At 42.6% G+C, this 16,573-nt stretch overlaps 1 long non-coding RNA gene across 1 annotated transcript; it reads right to left on the bottom strand.

The window, feature by feature from the left end:
* Positions 1-7,220: 7,220 nt before the first annotated feature.
* Positions 7,221-11,889, bottom strand: LOC129653970 (uncharacterized). Its single transcript, XR_008715331.1, has 3 exons — positions 11,472-11,889; positions 9,501-9,591; positions 7,221-7,565 (listed from the first exon to the last, which is right to left on the bottom strand). It is a non-coding gene; the product is annotated as an uncharacterized LOC129653970 (long non-coding RNA).
* Positions 11,890-16,573: the final 4,684 nt, after the last annotated feature.

The raw sequence follows: 16,573 nt of genomic DNA, 5'->3' as shown, positions 1-16,573 counted from the left end.
GCATGTGTGTTTATATGTTTTTGGTTGTGCTGGGTCTTCATTGCTGTGCGTGGGCTTTCTCTAGTTGCGGGGAGCAGGGGTTACTCTTCCTTGCGGTGCTCAGGTTTCTTATTGTGGTGGCTTCCTTCCCCTGTTGTGGAGCACAGGCTCCAGGTGTGTGGGCTTCATCAGCTGTGGCTCTCGGGCTCGGTAGTTGTGGCTCATGGGCCCTAGAGCACAGGCTCAGTAGTTGTGGCCCCCAGATTTTAGTTGCTCCTTGGCATGTAGGATCTTCCCAGATTAGGGATTGAACCCATGTCCACTGCATTGGCAGGCAGATTCCTATCCCCTGCACCACCAGGGAAGTCTTACTTTAAAAACGAATGGCCACACAGGCACTAATTTAAAATTATTGTCCTGAGCAACCCCAAATTTATTGCTGTCTTTCCCCGAACGTTTGTCCTCTCTCCCATTTTTCCTAAACATTCAAAAGGATGAAGATTAAGTCACAAGATGACAAGACTACTTCTCCATTAAAATGGAATAAAGATTGCAGAAAAAACTGAAATGGGTGGTGGTGAGGGTGATGAGAGGATGGGATATTAAGGAGAGAGGTGGGGACGTGCTCAATTGTGGCCAACTCTTTGCAACCGCATGGACTGTAGTCCACCAGGTTCCTCTGTCCATGGAATTTTCCAGGCAAGAATACTGGAGTGAGTTGCCATTTCCTTCTTCAAAAGAGAGAGGTGGAGGTCTTTAATTTTTTTTTGAGGAAAGTACTTGGGCCATTGTCTGTAGAACTTTGAAGTCAGGAGGTGAATATTAAAAGATAATTACATTTCTGCTGTGATACAGTAAACCCTCTTCATCCCAGAAAAGCTTTAAATAAAGCTTTCTACACTTTCTTCTGTGATTTAAAGTGAGAAGTGTGTCTTTGACACAAACCTTAGGTGAGGGGCTATGGAGACCAGAGAAGACTGGTAGCATTTCTACTGGCCAATGCTCAGGTAAGGGTCACAAAACGAACCCTTACAGAGAACTGAAGATTGTAAAAGTCAGAGGATTCTGCAAATTGTAGGACTTTCCTGGTGATCTAGTGGTGAGAACTGTTTCCCCTGTATGGGGCATGGGTTCAATCCCAGGTTAGGGAACTAAGAGCCTGCATGCAGCTGCAACATGCATTCATTGATGCCAAGTTTTTTTTTTTTTTAACAAAATACAAAAATTTCAAAAAAGCCTATTGTATCATGTCATTTACTCGATTCTCCATTGCTCTCAGAAGAAAGTCCCAAATTCTTACCGTGACTTTTAGCCTGGGTAATCTGTCCTTCCTGCCTCTCTAGGCTCACCTCATATTTCTCCCAGCTCCTTTCTGTTCCCAAATATGCTCACTCCACTCTCCTTCTGCCTTTGGCCCATGCTCTTCCCTGTATGTTTTCTGAAATTTATTTTTGGTGTGCTGGGTCTTTGTTGCTGTGCCCGGGCTTTCTCTAATTGCAGTGAGCGAGGGCTACACTCTAGTTGCAGTGTGCGGGCTTCTCATTGTGGTGGCTTCCCCTGTTGTGGAACAGGGGTGGGCTCTAGGATGCGTGGGCTTTAGTAGCTGTGGTGCACACGGGCTTAGCTGCTCTGCGGCATGTGAAATCAGGATCAAGGATGGAACCCGCAACCCCTGCACCGGCAGACACATTCTTTACCACTGAGCCACCAGGAAATCCCTGATAGCTCCTTTAGCTCAGTGGTCCAGATGATGCCTAGAAAGACCCTCATACATATTAAACATCTGTCAGTAGAAATCACTGTGGAAAATAAGAACAGGGAGTTGACTAATTTGTCATGGACTCAAGGCTTCCTGGGTAGCTCAAATGGTAAAGAATCTGCCTGCAGTAAGGGAGACCCAGGTTCATCCCTGGGTCAGGAAGATCCCCTGGAGAAGGGCTTGGCAACCCACGCCAGTATTCTTGCCTGGAGAACTCCACGTACAGAGGAGCCTGGCAGGCTACAGTTCATGGACTCGCAAAGCGTCAGACACAACTGAGTGACTAACACACACACAGATGTAATTAGGGGGCTTCCCAGGTGGTGCCAGTAGTAAAGAAACTGCCTGCCAATGCAGGTAGATGTGAGATGCACAGATTCGATCCTTGGGTTGGTAAGACCCCCTGGAGGATGGCATGACAACCCACTCTGGTATTCTTGCCTAGGAAATCTCATAGACAGAGGAGACTGCTGGGCTTCTGTCCATAGGGTCACACAGAATTGGACAGGATTGAAGCAACTTAGCATGCAAAAGTAATAGGAAACTCCTAGGAGATTAAGCTTCCCTGGTGGCTCAGATGGTAAAGAGTCCACCTGCAATGCAGGAGACCTGGGTTTGGTCCCTGGGTCAGGAAGATCCCCTGGAGAAGGAAATGACTACTCACTCCAGTATCCTGGACATGGGGTTGCAAAGAGTCATTCGTGACTGAGCAACTAACTCTTTCACTTTCACTTTCCAGCCTTCAGACCTATTTACTGGAACAAGTTAAATGCCATCTTGAAGAAATAATCAGATTAGTCTAGAAATGTGGCTCCATGTGGCCTAGGTTTTAAGAAGTAGACATTTTTTTTTTTTTTAAGTAGGAGGTGTGTATTAAAAGAAATAAATGAGACATAACTGAATATAATGAGAACCCTGAGATGAAAAAAGGAGCCCCTGACCGCTGTCACTGAGCTGGCCTGACTTTAACAGCTGGAGTTCTCCTAGATAACATAAATAACTTTACAGAACAAAAGAATCCCCTCACTCTGTGACTATGATGGAGCAAGACAAGAACAAGTCTAGTCTGTAGTGCTGTCTAAGAGACAAAAACAAGAACATTTCCAAACCACAAAAATGGCCAAACATTCCCCTTTCCTGCTGTGTTTCTTTTGCTTTCACATAAAAAATCAAGATAATCGTAGAACTGTCCTTGCTTTTGACAAGTCCAGGCAAAACCCAGGAATCCACACTTCATCCAGATGCCACCTTCATTCCTTCCCTGTGGCATCTTTCCCTCCTTGCAGAGAACTGATCAATCCAAATTTGTTCACATAGGTTCCCAGTCTTTGGCTGGAGGGCAGCAATCATTTTGATTAGATCCTGGCTTGAAAAAGCAAGCTCAGTTCAGTCACTCAGTCGTGTCTGACTCTTTGCAACCCCATGGACTGCAGCACGCCAGGCTTCCCAGTCCGTCACCAACTCCTGGAGTTTTTTCAAACTCATGTCCATCAAGTTGGTGATGCCATCCAGTCATCTCATCCTCTGTTGTCCCCTTTCCCTCCTGCCTTCAATTTTTCCCATCATAAGGGTTTTTTCTAATGAGTCAGTTCTTCACATCAGGTGGCCAAAGTATTGGAGTTTCAGCTTCAGCATCAGTCCTTCCAGTGAATATTCAGGACTGATTTCCTTTAGGATGGACTAGTTTGATCTCCTTGCAGTCCAAGAGACTCTCAAGAGTCTTCAACATCACAGTTGAAAAGCATCAGTTCTTTGGTGGTCAGCTTTCTTTATAGTCCAACTCTCACATCCATACATGACTACTGGAAAAACCATAGCTTTGAGAAGACAGACTTTTGTTGGCAAAGTAATGCCTCTGCTTTTTAATATGCCATCTAGGCTTGTCATAGCTTTTCTTCCAAGGAGCAAGTGTCTTAATTTCATGGCTGCAGTCACCATCTACAGTGATTTTGGAGCCCCCCAAAATAAAGTCTCTCATTGTTTCCATTGTTTCCCCTTCTATTTGTCATGAAGTGATGGGATGGGATGACATGATCTTAGTTCTATGAATGTTGAGGTTGTGTGTGTGTGTATAGCAGAGTTATATTCGAGTAAACAGCATGGATCACAAGTCCCTTGAAAGTCTACAATCTGACAGATAGGTTAGTAGTTCTAATTCCCCACACCATTATGAAATGGTCAAAGAGACCAGGAAAAGGTGACCCAGAAAGGAAAGTTCAGTCCTCATGCTTTCCCCATTTTTGGTCACTCCCCTCACAGGGACCTTGGGTGTCTCTTGGCATTGGCAGGTCTGTATAAACCCCTGACTAGGCTCCCCTGTTTGGGGCTGCCTTCAGCCATTACAAGGCACCGAGAAACCACAAAGCAGGGCCCGTCGCTTGCTTCACTCAGGGCATGTCATTCATTCACACAAACACACTGTAGAGTTAGTAAAGCAAAGCAGAAAATGTGTATTCTGAGAAGGCAGAGAGGTTAGAGCTCTGAGTGTTCTTACCTTGTCCTGAAGATCCTGGACAAGCCCCCAAGATGATAGCTTACAGTGAACCGTATTGGATTCATGATCTCCAAAGAAAGTTTAGCTTCGGGACCAAGGACCAGGCTTGATCACTCAAGAGCTTTTGTGTAGAAGTTTTATTAAACGGGGGAAGGGGACAGAGAGAGCTTCTGATGTAGACATCAAAAGGGGGATGAAGAGTGCCCCCTGAATGTTGAGTTTTAAGCCAACTTTTTCATTCTTCTCTTTCACTTTCATCAAGAGGCTCTTTAGTTGTCTTTGCTTTTTGCCACAAGGGTGGTATCATCTGTGTATCTGAAGGTATTGATACTTCTCCCGGCAATCTTGATTCCAGCTTGTGCTTCATCCAGCCTGCCATTTCACATGGTATACTCTGCACATAAGTTAAATAAGCTGGGTGACAATATACAACCTTGATGTATTCCTTTCCCTATTTGGAACCAGTCTGTTGTTCCATGTCCAGTTCTAACTGTTGCTTCTTGATCTGCACACAAATTTCTCAGGAGGCAGGTCAAGTGGTCTGGTATTCCCATCTCTTTCAGAATTTTCCACAGTTTGTTGTGATCCATGCAGTCAAAAGCTTTAGCATAGTCAAGCAGAAGTAGGCTAAATTTGCCTATTACTCCAGGTATCTCTTTACTTCCTACTTTTTCATTCCAGTCCCCTATAATGAAAAGGATATCTTTTGGGGGTGTTAGTTCTAGAAGGTCTTGTGGTCATAATAGAACTGTTCAACTTCAGCTTTTTTCAACATTACTGGTTGGGGCATAGATTTGGACTACTGTGATATTGAATGGTTTGCCTTGGAAATGAACAGAGATCATTCTATCATTTTTGAGATTGTATCTACGTACTGAATTTTGGACTCTTTTGTTGACTATGATGGCTACTCCATTTCTTCTAAGGGATTCTTGCCCTCAGTAATAGGTATAATTGTCATCTGAGTTAAATTCGCCCATTGCAGTCCATTTTAGTTCACTGATTCCTAAAATGTCAATGTTCACTCTTGCCATCTCCTGTTTGATGACTTCCAATTTACCTTGATTCGTGGACCTAAGATTCCAGGTTCTTATGCAATATTGATCTTTACAGCATCAGACTTTACTTCCATCACCAGTCATATCCACAACTGGGTATTGTTTTTGCTTTGGCTGTGTCTCTTCATTCTTTCTGGAGTTATTTCTCCAGTCTTCTCAGTAGCATATTGGGCACACACTGACCTGGGCAGTTCATCTTTCAGTGTCATATCTTTTTACATTTTCATACCGTTCATGGAGTTCTTAAGGCAAGACTACTTGCCTTAAGTGGTTTGCCATTGCCTTCTCCAGTGAAGTGAAGTTGCTCAGTCATGTATGACTCTTTGTGACCCCATTGACTGTAACCTACCAGGCTCCTCTGTCCATGGCATTTTCCAGGCAAGTGTACTGGAGTGGTTTGCCATTTCCTTCACCAGGGGATCTTCCTGACCCCGACCCAGGGATTGAACCTAGGTCTCCCATATTGCAAGCAGACACTTTACCCTCTGGCCACCAGGGAAGCCTGCCTTCTCCAGTGGACCATGGTTTGTCAGAGCTCTCCATCATGACCCATCCATCTTAGGTGGCCCTACGTGGCTTGGCTCATAGTTTCATTGACTTAGATGAGGCTGTGGTCCATGTGATCAGTTTGATTAGTTTTCTGTGATTGTGGTTTTCATTCTGTCTGCTCTCTGTGGGATAGGGATGAGAGGCTTTTGGAAGGTTCTTGATGGGAGAGACTGGGGGTGAGGGGTGGGGGGGAACTGGGTCTTGTTCTGATGTCCATTCTCAGTAAATATTTAATCCAATTTTCTGTTGATGGGTGGGGCTGTGTTCCCCTCCCTGCTGTTTGACCTGAGACCAAACTACGGTGAAGTTAATGAAGTAATGGTGACCCCTTCAAAAGGTCCCATGCATGCATTGCTGCACTCAGTGCCCCCAACCCTGTAGCAGGCCACTGCCAACCCATGCCTCTGCAGGAGACTCCTGGACACTCACAGGCAAGTTGGGTCAGTCTCTTGTGGCGTCCCTGCTCCTTTCTCCTGGGTCCTGGTGTGCACAAGGTTTTGTTTGTGCCTTCCAAGAGTCTGTTTCCCCAGCCCTGTGTAAGTTCTATAATCAAACCCCACTGTTCTTCAAAGTCAAATTCCCTGGAGGTTCTCAGTCCCTTTGCCAGATCCCCAGGTTGGGAAATCTCTTGTGAGTCCTAGAACTTTCTTAACAGTGTGAGAATTTACTTAGTATAATTGTTCTGCAGTTTGTGAGTTGTCTGCTCGGTGGCTCTATGTTGGAGTTAATGGTGATCTCCTTCAAAGGGCTTATGCCACACCCAGGAAGGCTGCACCCAGAGCTCCTGACCCTGTGACAGGCCACCTGAAAAAGCAACAGACAGCTCTAAGAGATGTATTGGGAAGAGTTACTGAAATTAGATCATACAGAATTTGTCTTTCTCTGTACGCCTTATTCTTTAATTTTTAAAAGAAATAGTATAATGGTCAGGTATATACAAACCTTTTTTTTTTTAATTTGAAAAATGTAATTATCAGATGTTAAAAAAAGCCCCAGCTCCTCAGCTATACTACTTATAAACTAAATAGAAAGTAGATATTCTCTTTAAACTTTCATCTTATCTTCTAAAACATGGAATTAATGATAGTAATTTAATTGTGGGGGTTCACTGACAATATTTTAAGTTAGTAAAGTACTTGGCACATTTTATTATCATCTATTGTTAAAACTATGAAGATGTTGCAAACACCTTTGTACATAAGTTTGTGTACTTATATGACATATGAGTATTTCCATATCATAAATTTCTGAAGAGGAAATTTTTGAGTAAATGGATATGAATATTTTCTAAGTTAAAAAATTTCTTCACCAAATATTGTTCTATAATGACTGCACACAAACCCACCCTGACACCTACGGAACCTAGAGCAGAAGCACCAGTGGAGTATGTATAAACACTTAAACCAAGCTACAAGCTATTCAGTGACATACATTTTATCTTTCAGCCTTGATAAATACACCATCATCACCTCAAAGGCCAGCTTCAACTTTGGAATTCTCAGATAGATACCTTGAAGTTCCAGGATGAGAGGCTACATGGGTCCGTAGTCAACGAATCATCTCCCTCTTCTCTGCCTCTGTCTCCTTTCCACAAGGCAGAGTCTCTCACACTTCCCTGTGAGCACATCAGTTTCAAGCTTCATCCACAAATCTGCAAGCAGCCATCCTTCAGTGGCCCCTTCAGGCCAAAGGTCCAAGCAGCACAATCCATCCTTGGGAAAACGGACTAAGGAGAAAGGCCTGTGTAGTTTCTGATATGGGTACTGGGCCATTTGCACAGAGATGGGCAGGGTCCTAGACACATGGAGTATGATCTCAAAGGGGATGGCCAGTCTTCTTAACCCCCTAGAACTTAACTCCAGTGGGGAAGTAGGCAGCAGATGAAGACCAGAATGGGGTTCTCTAAAGTACAGAGAGGCCCCTCTTGCTCATGTTTAAGGAGGTATTTATAAGCTTATATTCCTATTGAAGTTGCCTATTCCATCACAACATAATAACACTCGATAGTACCGATTTTGAAAACATTTAGTACTCTTTTACCTGAGAAAGTCCCAATGTTTCAACATGAATTCCTATAATTATCGTTAAACCTTTTGGTGTTTGCAACCACTTGGATTTCCTCTTTGTTGAATGAAGAACATTTTGTTAATAATTTTTAATATTGTTCAATCAAATTCCAAGATTTTCTGTATACTAGGGAAGTTAGCAGTTTGTCATAAGGGTTGCAAACATCCCCCACCTCCAGGTTTTCTTTGATCATATTTGTAATTAAATTGGTTATCTAGAAGTCTTAGTTTCAATTTTTATGTAGTCAAAATTAGTATTCTTTTCTTTATGGCATATGAGTTTTGTGTCATGATGAGAAAGATGATCTCCATTCCAAGATTATAAAATTATACACCCACAGTTTATTTTCATCTAGCACAATACAGTTTTACTGATTTTACATTAAAATATTTGATGCATCTGGAATTTATTTTAATGTAAGACTTGATTTGGGTCTCATGTTCTCTTTTATTCCAAATGCCAAGCTCATTGTCTCAATTGCTTTTATCAAATAATCCATCCTTTGACACGGGTGATTTAACTTGCCCCTGCTATAATCATGTTTTATCTCCCTAGCAACACTCCACACTCAAGACAAAGGCTTTATTTTCTTGGGACCCTCACGTCAATGGGCAAGTCCTCAACAAATGTGCTCAGAAGTGTTCAACAAATACTAGGGATAAATTGGAAGGCTTTCTATTATCTAGTGAGAAAATGGCCATTACAAGATTAACTGAAATATTGGAACTTCCCTGGTGGTACAGTGGATAAGAATCCACCTGCCAATGCAGGGAATATGGGTTCGATACCTGGTCCAGGAAGATTCCACATGCCATGGAGCAACCAGGCCCGTGTGTCACAACTACTGAAGCCTGTGCTCCCTATAGCCTGTGTTCCTCTACGAGAGAAGCCATCACAATGAGAAACCAGTGCATCACGAGTAGAGTGTCGCCCTGACTGCTGCAACTAGAGAAAGCCCATGAGCAGCTACAAAGATGCTCAGTCTTGTCTGACTCTTTGCGACCCCATGGAATATACAGTCCATGGAATTCTCCAGGCCAGAATACTGGAGTGGGCAGTCTTTCCCTTCTCCAGGGGATCTTCCCAGCCCAGGTATCGAACCAAGGTCTCCCACATTGCAGGTAGATTCTATACCAGCTGAGCCCCAAGGGAAGCCCACCCAGCGCAAACAAAAAAATAAATAAATTATTAAAAAACCTTTAGGTTGTTTATATATATAAAGATTAAATGAACTAGTACCTGTAAGGTTCTTAGGATAGGATTGGTACATATTAAGGTACTACTACTCTTCTTTTAGGACTTCCCTGGTGGCTCAGATGGTAAAGCATCTGCCTGAAATGTGGGAGACCTGGTTCAATCCTTGGGTCGGGAAGATTCTCTGAGAAGAAAATGGCAATCCACTCCAGTACTCTTGCCTGGAAAATCGCATGGACAGAGGAGCCAGGTAGGTTACACTCCAGGGGTCACAAAGAGTCAGACACGACTGAGGGACTAAAGAGTCACTTTCATTCTTCTTTTGATTAGGTTAAAAAAGTATGTCCAACATTATATTTAGACAATGGCATTAACAACATAATGAGAGAAGAACTTTTACCATGTTAGTTAAGAACTCCACTTCTTGCCAGCTTCAGTGCATGAGTCACTCCTTCCCTCCTACTCGCCATTATTTCTGAATCACACAGAGCCTAACAAAACAAATAGCTGTATGTGACCACTGACTTGGTGACCTCAGAGTCTCTTTTGTTTTTTAATTCACATGGCTTACCATCAAGATTAAGATATTATGGAGGAAAAAAGAATAAAACACAATAGTAATGTTTTTTGTTTGCTTGTTTTTATTTTTGCTTGTTGTAACTATAGTAATGAAAAAACCTTTTTCAAAGCCTGTGTTGATTCCATATTTACCAATATGTAATCCTAGCTGTGTTACTTTCCCCAGGTCTATTTCCTGCTATGTCTCTGTTGATCTCTAAGCCTTCATATGAGATTTCTAAGCAGGTACTGTCACTTAACAAAGAGCCTACTTCCTATTTATTTCCCACCAAACTTTCTGAGGGCAGAACTTCTCAAAGCAGACTGATAATCACATGAACCAAGTTCTAGCTCCTAGACAGTCCTGAGCAGTATGAACACTGTTCCCCACCCCCTCCCACCCCCACTTTGGAGAAGTGCCCTAATTATGGTGAATCTGTGTTCATTCTGCTTCTGCTCTAGTAAAACCAATTTAACAAACATGTCTTGAGCAAATACTTTTGCCCAGCATGGTCCTGAGTGGTTGAAGCATCCTGGAACGAGCATGGGCTTTGCAAGCAGACAAATCTAGTTTGGGAAGATAGCTCACCTTGGGCCCAGTGAAGTTACTTAATCTCTTTGTCAATTTCCTCATCTATAAAACTCGATCATGTGATTTGGAACAATCCACAAACAAATGGAGGAGACAGCCCACTGTAGCAGAGTAATCCATTCAAGCAAGATCTGGGGCTTCCCTGGTGGTTTAGATGGTAAAAAATCTGCCTGCAAGGCAGGAGACCTGGGTTCTATTCCTAGGTCAATACCCTGGAGAAGGGAATAGCAACCCACTCCAGTATTGTTCCCTGGAGAATTCCATGGACAGAGGAGCCTGGTGGGCTACAGTCCACGGGGTCACAAAGAGTCAAACTGAAGCAACTTAGCAAGCACATGTAGATCATTTTAAACCTTCTTCCAACTCTAATATTCTATAATTTTGAAATGCCTATGTATGTAAAGCTAAGAAACCATTTCTTCCAGAATCACAGCCGATTATTTCTGTATTAAATTAGGTTATAAATTAAAAGTAACACGAGGTTGGAAAGTGAAAGTGAAAGTCACTCAGTCTTGTCCCACTCTTTGTGACCCCACAAACTTCGGCACACCAGACTCCTCTGTCCATGGGATTCTCCAGGCAAGCATGCTGGAGTAGGGTGCCACCCCTTCTTAGGGGTCTGGGTCTCTGGCACTGTAGGCAGGTTCTTTACTGTCTGAGCCACCACATGAGTTACTTTTTTTTTTTTAATTTCACTGTTACTCAATGACAAACGGGCACTTGCCGAGAACATCTGCCATTTGCCTCTGTGGGAACTGAATCCTGTGCTGCTGCAGCTGTTGACCTTTGACATGCCCTGAAGGGAGTTCAGGTGGAGAATGAGACACTTCCGCTCCAGGAATACTGGTGGAATAGGTCTTTAGATAGTTAGATATTTTCAGGAATTGATTTAATGAGCTCAGTCCTTGCATCTCCTCCTATCTAGAAAAGCCCTAAATCCCTTCATGGTGACATCAGCTCCTTGTGACTAGCAGAAAACCTTTTGTCAGATAAGTACTTGATTGCATGAACTGTTCCTTCACCAAAATCCTATATATTGACCTTGCCCCCTACCTCTTTGTTGCAGTCTCTCAGAGCTATCTGAGGTGCTATCTCCCAGGCTGCACTCCTCATTTTGCCCAAGTAAAACTTAACTCGCAGCTCTCACATTATGCCACTTTAAATCACCAGCTATTTTTTAAAGTTCTGAAATTCCTATTTGAGAAAGAGAAAAGTACATACCTTCATACCAAGGAGCTGGCCTGGTACTTACAGATAAATCAGTGTCTTCCTGGTAAACATAACAACTTCATAGAGCAACTACATCAGACAAGGCCACTCTGTGACTATCCATGGTGGAGCAAGATAAGAACAAGACCTCTCTATAATCATGTTGAACATAGGCAAAAACACAGGCATTGTCCAAGCTACAAAAACTACCCAGGCCACAAAAATGACCAAAGAGCCATTAACTTGGCCAGTGTGAGTGACTGCTATTTCTTCACAAATGACAGCTTTAGCCTTTTGCCATTTATTTTCTCTTATAGATAAGATTTATTAAAATATGTAAGTATGGAATTTCCCATTTCCTGACAGCATCCAATTCAAAGCAAAACCTTTCTGCTTTAAACTCTTTCCAAATCATCAACACTAATCCAAATCCCATAATACCTTTATATCCCCTCTTAGCGAGACCCATGTTTTCCAGTGAGTGTAATGGGCAATAACCCAACTTAACAATAGCTCTGCTTCTGGTGACCTTTGGCTAGAGATAATTAACACATTCAAAGCTGAACTATTCTCCAGAAAATTATTACCAAATGACCAATTTCTAGGGCTTTTTGCCTCTCAGAAAAGAAACCCAGAGATTTCTTGAAGCAGAATATAGTTCAGCTTCATTATTTCTGCAGTTATAGAACATTTAACTTAGCTTCTTAGGGTTTGGAAATACCCAAACAGTATTTGTCCAACACACATAATAAAGCCTAAGAGACTTCATAACTTCAATAGGTGTGTACATATGAAACTAATATAATGTTGCAAAACAACTAAACCTCAATGAAAAAAACATTTATTTTCTTTTTTTTTAAAAAGATTTAAAAGAAACCTAAATAGATGAATCCAAACTGTCTGAAAATACCTCAATCATTTGGGAGTGACGGTGGGGTTTGATAGGGGAGCAATGTAGCGTGGAGTGTGGGGAGTGATCTCCAGCCAAAGGTCACCAGAAGCAGAGTTATCTTTAAACAAGTTGGGTTATTGTCCATTACAATGAAGGGGAACACACTCAATGGAAACATGGGTCTCGGTAAGAGCAGTGTGGAGGAAAGTGGGGTTCACAGTTGGGCAGATGGGGATCCCACTTCACTGACTACCATGAGAATAGAAGCCCCTGAATTTTGTAGCATGGCAAGCCTGGATTAAAGGGTTAGGTGAAGAGTAGCTATAAATGTTAAAAGAGTTTCATGCAACACAAAGATTAACCAAAGGGCATCTAAAATTGTCAATCAGATCAGAATGCTTAACTGCTGAGGATGCTGAAATGAGGAATGCAAAAAAAGAAAAAAAGCCCAATAAAAGAAAACACAACTTCCAAATCCTTCACGCTGCCATGGCAACTGGAGCTCACAATGATGGCATCATAAAAGCAGCTGGATTTGAGCACATGTGACTGCTGTTGGGAGCTGGAGGGTGGGGAGGAGGATGAAGGCAAGATCCCACCATGAGGGAAATGGAAACTGGGCAAGGGAAAATGCACACTAATCCTGGTAACAAAAATAAAATTGGTCACAGCTGTTAGCTGTAAGAGAGGAATAAGTGGATTTTACTTTTGCATGATGTCTTTTCACCAGAGATTGTTAAAACACACTTAACTATCACCAGTTCATTCCTCGAACACCTCGCTGAGAGGACTGTCACCCCTTTTATGGGCAATACGGTCAGTTCAGTGACTCATGATTAGGCGAAAAAGGTATAAAATATTCCATAGCAACTGGCCTTTGTACTAAACACGAGTTTACAAACTCATTTGAACCCCCATATTCTCCTATACCAAAAGGTCTCTAACTTTATTCAGTAAAGCTTAACCTTAAAAGAAGTTTTTATCTCAAAATAGGGCTAAATGAAACGCATTGTTGAATCTTGGTAAAGAGTATGGGGGAGCTCCTTGTGCTATTCTTGCAGTTTATCTGCACCTTTGAATTCTATCAAAACACAAAGTACAACAAAATAACTAGAGCAGCTATGTCCAGTGCTTTTCTCAGGGCAGGGCTTTCTAGCTGTGGTGTCCACTGCTATGGCCCAGTGCCAAGTCTAGGGCTTTGCCCACAGTAGGTGATCAACCAGTGCCTGTTGCGTGAATGGGCATTCAGTGAACGATAGCAACTCTTACTGGGTGTAGTTTGCCAGGGCATTCTCACTGAAGTACCTACCAAGCAGCTCCAACAAGTCCTATATCATGAGGATATTCTCCAATGACTTCCCTGGTCACTAATATTCTTTCACCCATTCACACATATTTTCCAAGTGACTCTAGGATGCTAGGAACTGTGCCAGACGTTGATTCAGAGTTGATGAATTTCAAGCACATGGACTCATTACATTTATAGGCTGGTGGAGGAGACAGACATGAAACAAGCAATTTGCAAAAGGGAACTGGCCTTCAGTGGTGACAGGGATTATGGGGGGAGGGTACAGAGAGCTCTGAGAGCCTGGGACAGAAGAAAAGAAAAAGAACGAGCCATGTATAATGAGCAAAGAAGAAAGAGGTATAACGTCAGCCTGGAGAATTGCATGGAGGCTGGTGTGAGGGAGGAAAAATGAATTTCCCTCTACCCTCTAAGTTCTTGATTGGTGTAATAAAAGACAGAGGAGCAAATGAAAAAGTGAAAAAACAGTTATTAACGTGTATACATGGGAGATGGGCTTCCCAGGTGGCACAATGGTAAAGAATCCATCTGTCAATGCAAGAGACACAGGTCTGATTCCTGGATCGGAAAGATCCCCTGGAGGAGGAAGTGGCACTCCAGTGTTCTTGCCGGAGAATCCCATAGACAGAGGAGTCCGGTGGGCTACCATCCATGGCGGTGCAAAGAGTCAGACACAGCTGAGCACGACATCTTAATAGGCAGGGGAAAGGGCTCTAGACCTCTTAGGGGAAAGTAAATGGATTGGAGAAGACCCTGATGCTGGGAAAGATTGAAGGAAGGAGGAGAAGGGGATGACAGACGATGAGATGGTTGGATGGCATCACCGACTCAATGCACAGGAGTTTGAACAAGCTCTTGGAGTTGGTGATGGACAGGGAAGCCTGGTGAGCTGCTGTCCATGGGGTTGCAAAGAGTTGGACATGACTGAGCAACTGAACTGAACTGAAACAGATTTTAGAAAGGTGATTGGTCCCTTAGAAGAATAGATGGGAGGACTGATAGTTTGTGACAGAGTTCGTCTGGGTGTGGCATTGACGTCTAGTCTCCCGTCTTGTGATAAGGTCACCAACCTCTTTAGTATAGTGGTGAGTATATCCCCACCTATGCTGTGGGAGACCAGAGTTCAGTTCCCTGATGGGGAGGCAACAAGCCCTTTTTAGGCTTCCCAGGTAGCTTAAATTGTAAAGAATCTGCCTGCAATGTGAGAGACCTGGGTTTGATCCCTGAGGGGAGAAGATCCCCTGGAGAAGGAAATGGAAACCCACTCCAGTATTCTTGCCTGGAGAATTCCACGGACAAGTAGCCTGGAAGGCTACAGTCCATGGGGTTGCAAAGAGTTGGACACAACTGAGCAACCAACATGTTCACTTTACTTTCACTTGTGATAAGAGTCAATCATCCCTTTTTGATGAAACTCCCAGGGAGGAGATTTAGAAGAGTTGAGCGCCTTTCAGAGAATCTGTCTTTAGGTAGGAAAGGGGAGTTCAGAGAAAGCCCCTCCCTGCATTTGCTGTTTTTCAAGTGCCTATAGCTCAAAATAATCAATATGCCAAAGTGTATGTGGAGGTAACATATTCTGCTACTGCTCACAGCCCACTTCAGACCTTGTAGCCAAAGTTATGGACTTGAGTTTTAACATCAGAGCAGCAGGAAGCATGAAGGAAGCCAGTCTTAGGAGGAAACTTCTAAAGATCTTTCAAGCTATTGTCAAAATCTGAAGTTCTTTCCACTGAGTTTCACTGCCATACCCTTTGGAGGGACAAAGATAGAATTTTTAAAACCTAACAGAATCTAAAGGTAACCTCTATTTATGACAGCCAAGTGAGGATTCTTATGCACTGAAGCTCAGCAGGCCAACTGCCTAATGATAGTAGTTTATGCTTATTTAGTGCTTAATCTTTCTCAAGCATTATTTTAAGCTCATTACACACATTAACTCATTAAATTGTCATTAAGTCTATGAGGTAGGTACTATTTTTATTTCCATTTTTACAGATGAAGGTTTTGAGGCTTAGATAATTTTAAGTAACTTTCTCAAAGTCCCAGAGTAAATGGGGGAAACACTATTCATACCTTAGCAGGCTGGCTCCCAAACCAGTGGTGATGATACTGAAGGGATCAGGATATGCCACCTCAAAATGTGTTATAAAGATTATTGGTATAATGATTATTTTGAGCTGAAGGCAACTGAGAATTAATAGATTCAGGCAGAGTTCTCTGTTCTGCCTTATCTGCCTAAAAGCAGGGCATACATTTCCCCTTGTGAAGGAGCCCCTTTGTACCAGCAACAGTAGAGAAACTCTTATCACCATAGATGGAAAGAGGAGTTTTCATAAACAGTCCTGACTAAAATAATCCCTCTCTTTCATTAGTGTCCTCATATACAACTGACCCTTGAAGAAATTCAGGGGTTAGGGGTGCCAACCCTCTGCAAAGTTGAAAATCCAGCTTAATAAAACCCTCTATATCCTCAGCTCCACATCCCTGAATTCAACCAACCACAGATTCAGCCAACCTCAGATCATGTAGTAGTGTACGTGCATGCTCAGCGGCTCAGTCGTGTCCGACTCTTTTTGACCCCATGGACTATAGTCCACCAGGCTCCTCTGTCCATGGGACTCTCCAGGCAAGAATAGTGGAGTGGGTTGCCATTCCCTTCTCCGGTAGCAGTGCAGTATATACTATTGGAAAAAGTCTGCACGTAGATAAAACTGAGTAGTTGAAATCAATGTTGTTCAAGGGTCAACTGTATTTCCTAGCTACTTCATAATTTATCATTCCTCAAACCCTTCTCCTTTGTTAAAATGATATATAAACTACTGATTCTAACCATTTCTTTGAGTTTCACTTCTTTTCTGTGAACTCATCCTGCAAATAAATATGAATAAAAGCTATACTTTCTTCTTGTTAGTTCAT

Source organism: Bubalus kerabau, chromosome 5, assembly GCF_029407905.1.
Source record: "Bubalus kerabau isolate K-KA32 ecotype Philippines breed swamp buffalo chromosome 5, PCC_UOA_SB_1v2, whole genome shotgun sequence".
NCBI classification, from domain to species: domain Eukaryota; kingdom Metazoa; phylum Chordata; class Mammalia; order Artiodactyla; family Bovidae; genus Bubalus; species Bubalus kerabau.
Note: the sequence above shows the minus strand (reverse complement) of the source record. Positions and strands in the feature narration are given on the sequence as shown.